Source organism: Hordeum vulgare, chromosome 7H, assembly GCF_904849725.1.
Source record: "Hordeum vulgare subsp. vulgare chromosome 7H, MorexV3_pseudomolecules_assembly, whole genome shotgun sequence".
Lineage (NCBI taxonomy): Eukaryota > Viridiplantae > Streptophyta > Magnoliopsida > Poales > Poaceae > Hordeum > Hordeum vulgare.
In genome coordinates this window covers 530461349-530467976 of record NC_058524.1, presented here as the reverse complement: position 1 = coordinate 530467976, position 6628 = coordinate 530461349, and positions in this window count along the sequence as shown.

Genomic DNA, 6628 nt, shown 5'->3' with positions numbered 1-6628 from the left:
CTAGGCTCGTCAAGCTTAACCCGAGTGTTCCGCGTGTGCAACTGTTTTGCACCCGTTGTATGTGAACGTTGAGTCTATCACACCCGATCATCACATGGTGTCTCGAAACGACGAACTGTAGCAACGGTGCACAGTCGGGGAGAACACAATTTCATCTCGAAATTTTAGTGAGAGATCACCTCATAATGCTACCGTCGTTCTAAGCAAAATAAGGTGCATAAAAGGATTAACATCACATGCAATTCATAAGTGACATGATATGGCCATCATCACGTGCTTCTTGATCGCCATCACCAAAGCACCGGCACGATCTTCTTGTCACCTGCGCCACACCATGATCATCCATCAACGTGTTGCCATCGGGGTTGTCGTGCTACTTATGCTATTACTACTAAAGCTACATCCTAGCAAAATAGTAAACGCATCTGCAAGCACAAACGTTAGTATAAAGACAACCCTATGGCTCCTGCCGGTTGCCGTACAATCGACGTGCAAGTCGATATTTCTATTACAACATGATGATCTCATACATCCAATATATCACATCACATCGTTGGCCATATCACATCACAATCATACCCTGCAAAAACAAGTTAGACGTCCTCTAATTTTGTTGTTGCATGTTTTACGTGGTGACCAAGGGTATCTAGTAGGATCGCATCTTACTTACGCAAACACCACAACGGAGATATATGAGTTTCTATTTAACCTCATCCAAGGACCTCCTCGGTCAAATCCGATTAAACTAAAGTTGGAGAAACCGACACTTGCCAGTCATCTTTGAGAAAAGGGGGTTACTCATAACGATGAAACCAGTCTCTCGTAAGCGTACGAGTAATGTCGGTCCAAGCCGCTTCAATCCAACAATACCGCGGAATCAAGAAAAGACTAAGGAGGGCAGCAAAACGCACATCACCGCCCACAAAAACTTTTGTGTTCTACTCGAGAAGACATCTACGCATGAACCTAGCTCATGATGCCACTGTTGGGGAACGTCGCATGGGAAACAAAAATTTTCCTACGCGCACGAAGACCTATCATGGTGATGTCCATCTACGAGAGGGGATGAGTGATCTACGTACCCTTGTAGACCTTACAATAGAAGCGTTAGAGAACGCGGTTGATGTAGTGGAACGTCCTCACGTCCCTCGATCCGCCCCGCGAACAATCCCGCGATCAGTCCCACGATCTAGTACCGAACGGACGGCACCTCCGCGTTCAGCACACGTACAGCTCGACGATGATCTCGGCCTTCTTGATCCAGCAAAAGATACGGAGAGGTAGAAGAGTTCTCCGGCACCGTGACGGCGCTCCGGAGGTTGGTGATGACCTTGTCTAAGCAGGGCTCCGCCCGAGCTCCACAGAAACGCGATCTAGAGGAAAAACCGTGGAGGTATGTGGTCGGACTGCCGTGGAAAAATCGTCTCAAATCAGCCCTAAAACCTCCGTATATATAGGTGGGAGGGAGGGGGCCTTGCCTTGGGGCTCAAGGAGCCCCAAGGGGGTCGGCCGAGTCCAAGGGGGAGGACTCTCCCCCCCAAACCGAGTTGGACTAGGTTTGGTGGGAGGGAGTCCCCCTTCCTTCCCACCTCCTCCTTTTTTTTTCTTTCTCTCTTGATTTTCTTCTCCTTGGCGCATAGGGCACTTGTGGGCTGTCTCACCAGCCCACTAAGGGCTGGTGTGTCTCCCCAAAGGCCTATGGGCTTCCCCGGGGTGGGTTGCCCCCCCGGTGAACTCCCGGAACCCATTCGTCATTCCCGGTACATTCCCGGTAACTCCGAAAACCTTCCGGTAATCAAATGAGGTCATCCTATATATCAATCTTCGTTTCCGGACCATTCCGGAAACCCTCGTGACGTCCGTGATCTCATCCGGGACTTCGAACAACATTCGGTAACCAACCATATAACTCAAATACGCATAAAACAACGTCGAACCTTAAGTGTGCAGACCCTGCGGGTTCGAGAACTATGTAGACATGACCCGAGAGACTCCTCGGTCAATATCCAATAGCGGGACCTGGATGCCCATATTGGATCCTACATATTCTACGAAGATCTTATCGTTTGAACCTCAGTGCCAAGGATTCGTATAATCCCGTATGTCATTCCCTTTGTCCTTCGGTATGTTACTTGCCCGAGATTCGATCGTCAGTATCCGCATACCTATTTCAATCTCGTTTACCGGCAAGTCTCTTTACTCGTTCCGTAATACAATACCCCGCAACTTACACTAAGTTACATTGCTTGCAAGGCTTGTGTGTGATGTTGTATTACCGAGTGGGCCCCGAGATACCTCTCCGTCACACGGAGTGACAAATCCCAGTCTTGATCCATACTAACTCAACTAACACCTTCGGAGATACCCGTAGAGCATCTTTATAGTCACCCAGTTACGTTGCGACATTTGATACACACAAAGCATTCCTCCGGTGTCAGTGAGTTATATGATCTCATGGTCATAGGAATAAATACTTGACACGCAGAAAACAGTAGCAACAAAATGACACGATCAACATGCTACGTCTATTAGTTTAGGTCTAGTCCATCACGTGATTCTCCCAATGACGTGATCCAGTTATCAAGCAACAACACCTTGTTCATAATCAGAAGACACTGACTATCATTGACCAACTGGCTAGCCAACTAGAGCCATGCTAGGGACGGTGTTTTGTCTATGTATCCACACATGTAAATGAGTCTTCATTCAATACAATTATAGCATGGACAATAAACTATTATCTTGATACAGGAATTATAATAATAACCATATTTATTATTGCCTCTAGGGCATAATTCCAACACGGAGCATGTCCACACTCAGAGTTGTTCTTAACTTAGGCGATACGGGATCGCAACTAAGTCCTCAAGTGTGGAGAATGTCCGCACTCGGAGTTGTTTTTAACTTAGGCGATACGGAGTCGCAGCTAAGTCCCGAGTGTGGAGCATGTCCGCACTCAGAGTTGTTTTTAACTTAGGCGATACGGAGTCGCAACTAAGCCCCCGAGTGTGGAGCATGTCCGCACCCGGAGTTGTTTTTTGACTTAGGCGATACGGAGTCCCAGCTAAGTCCCCGAGGGTAGAGCATGTCCGCACTTGGAGTTGTTTTTAACTTAGGAGATACGGAGTCGCAGCTAAGCCCCCGAGCGTGGAGCATGTCCGCACTCGGAGTTGTTTTTAACTTAGGCGATACGGAGTCGCACCTAAGCCCCCGAGCGTGGAGCATGTCCGCACTCGGAGTTGTTTTTAACTTAGGCGATACGGAGTCGCAGCTAAGCCCCCGAGCGTGGAGCATGTTCGCACTCGGAGTTGTTTTTAACTTAGGCGATATGGAGTCGCAGCTAAGCCCCCGAGCGTGGAGCATGTCCGCACTCGGAGTTGTTTTTAACTTAGGCGATACGGAGTTGCAGCTAAGTCCCCAAGTGTGGAGCATGTCCACACTCGGAGTTGTTTTTAACTTAGGCGATACGGAGTCGCAGCTAAGTCCCCGAGTGTGGAGCATGTCCGCACTCGGAGTTGTTTTTAACTTAGGCGATACGGAGTCGCAGCTAAGTCCCCAAGTGTGGAGCATGTCCGCACTCGGAGTTGTTTTTAACTTAGGCGATACGGAGTCGCAGCTAAGTCCCCGAGTGTGGAACATGTCCGCACTCGGAGTAGTTTTAACTTAGGCGATACTGAATCGCAGCTAAGCCGAGCGGTGGCGCGCGGGGCGTCCGAGTGATGAAGACGTGCCACACGGAGTGGCGATGCGCATGTAATCCGAGTGAGGTAGACAATTCTAGCTGAGTGGCAACGCGCAGGGCGGCCAAGTGATGTATGTCGAGGAGGCGTCCGACCCACCGACGGCATGCGGGGCGGCCGTGTCCACTACGTCATTGAAAGGGCGTCCGAACACGTGAAAACGCATGAATGATCATTGCGGCTACTGAGCCTGAGCAGCGACGAGGATGGCGCACGGATGCATCGAGTAACCTGTGTATGAAAAATAGCACAAGCCAGCATAAAAATTATCAAAGTAATACGATCTTTTCTGAAATAGTTTGTGTAAATTGCACCTATAGACACCCGCTGGGTGTGCCACGTGATTGCTGGTTCGGAACCAGCAAGAGTCTAAAAGAGTGAAGGATCCGGCTGAACTCGTTTGAGTACTGGACCCAAACGAAGTGGAAGTAAAGTGTTCCCACATAAAAATAAACAACCGAGTGCAGAGGTACACTCAGTGGCGTGGCCTCCGAGTGAACGTCATGTCCGACTTCCTCGACACTCGGTAATGTAGAAACGATTATTTAATAGAATGAAGTCTGTGAAAAATGACTTAGCTGCCTCACGACACGCGGGGCGGTCGAGCGAAGTAGACACGTCCGGCTGAGTGGCGGCGTGTTGGGCGGTCAAGCGATGAAGACGCATCTAGCTGAGTGGCGACACGCGGGGCGGCCGTGTGACGACGCGCAGAGCAACCAGATGACGAAGGAGCCTCCAGCCGAGTGACGACACGCGAAGCTGCCGAGTGACGAAGGAGTCTCCAGCCGAGTGAGGATGGCTTGCCTTGCTGACTGGCGATGCGCAAAGCTACCGAGTGCTGACGACGGATCCGAGCGAGGGACGGCGCGCAGGGCGGCTGCACGTTGACGACCCGTCCGACTGAGTGTCAGCATGCAGGGCGGCCGAGCGCTGACGACGCGTCCAACTGAGAGACAGCACGCAGGGCGGCCGAGTGATGATGACGCGTGTTCGACCAAGCGCCGATGCGCAGAGCGGTCGAGTGATGACGGCGCGTCGAGTAGAGTGACGGTGCGCGGAGCGGCCGAGTGAGGATGGAAAGTCCGACTGAGTGGCGATGAGCGGAGCTGCCGATTGATGACGACGCGTCCAGTAGAGTGACGGCGCGCGGAGTGGTCGAGTGATGATGGAGCGTCCGGACGAGTGCCGATGCGCGGAGCTGCCGAGTGACGACGGCGCACGTCTAACTCAGCGACGATGTGCAGCGCGGCCGAGTGATGACGATGCACGTCCGACCGAGCAACGACGCGCGTCCGACCGAGTGACGACGCGCAGAGCGGCCGAGTGATGACGATGCTTTCGACTGAGCGACGGCATGCAAGGTGACCGAGTGATGATGACGCGTCTCAGCCAAAACGGTTAGCCCACATTTACTGCATGGAGTTGATCCTCCAGCCAATTAACCCGACGTTGAAGGCCACCATGTCCTTCCGTTTTTGTTTTTCCTGCATGTAGTTAATTGATCGACCAAGTGGGTATGTAACGCATGCACTTACCATCGGCATTGAACGACCGGCTAGTTACTCTCAACGTGACGTTTTGTCCAGCATGCATGAAGTGAGGTAATGTTATTTAGTCCATGCATGTGAAACTGAAGATATTTACTCCATGCATGACTGAGGTAAAGCTAGTTACTCTATGCATGCGAAACTAAAAACGTTTAATCCATGCATGCGAAACTGATCGCATTCAGTCTATGCATGAAGTCTGGCATAGATAATTACTGTATGCATACAAGGCAGAAAATATTGTGTCTAATGCATGGACCTGATCACTGAGATGCCGCTCCATGGGTTGCAGGCAGAGCCGATGCCACAAAACGGGGCTGCCATGTGTGGAAGCTCGACGGTGGTGTTCTAGAGGCCGAAAACGACGGGATGGATCGCGTCGTGGCCGTTTGCAGGGGCTCGACGATGATGTCGCAAATGAGTATGATGCATCGACGCGTCGGTGGCCGTTTGCGTGGCGACAATGAAGCAGCCGGCGCCGGAGGCCGCGCGTGGCGATGATGAAGCAGGCGGCGCTGGAGGCAGCGCGTGGCAACGACGAAGCGGGAGGCTCCGGAGCCGTGCGTGGCGACGATGAAGCGGGCAGCGCCAGAGGCCGCGTGTGGCGACGACGAAGCGGGTGATGCCGGAGGCGGCGCGTGGCGACGAAGAAGCGGGCAGCGCCAGAGGCCGCGCGTGGCGACGACGAAGCGAGCAGCGCCAGAGGCCGCGCGTGGCGACGACGAAGCGGCAGGGACGAAGCTAAAGGTTGATAATTTTCCCTGTAGGTGATCGGATGGATGTGTGCTTCCTTTTTGTTTGAGACTCTTTGTTTGTGGTGAGATGAACCGTATGAAAAATGTGTGAAAGTGTGAAGATCTAATCGGATAGAGGGCACTAGCGGAAATCGATCTTCCGTTGGTGGTTGAAGAAATAACCATATGCATCATGGCTCAATAGACGCTATGCCCCAAGGTGGGCGCCAACTGTCGTGGGTATAAGTCTGACAGTAGAAAGGGGGTAAGATAACGGAGCATGATCTATCAAGATGCACATGGGTGACACGGTGGTTTTAGCGAGTTCAGGCCTCTCACAATGGAGATAACAACCCTACGTCTCGTGCTCCGGAGAGGCTTTGTTTTATCTGTCATGGACATGAGTTACATGGTATAGAGAGAGCCAGAGCTCCAGGGAAGGAATGAGCCCGCAGGGGGAGAAGAAGAAGAAGATGTCCCTAGCTATGTGGAGGGGGGGCTTATATAGAGTGCGCCACCTCCTCACCTCTTATGTTACAAGATGGGGCATTGATGCCATAATGTCAGCCCACTACAGATGTCTTGCCGACTGTTGGTATTTGCATGA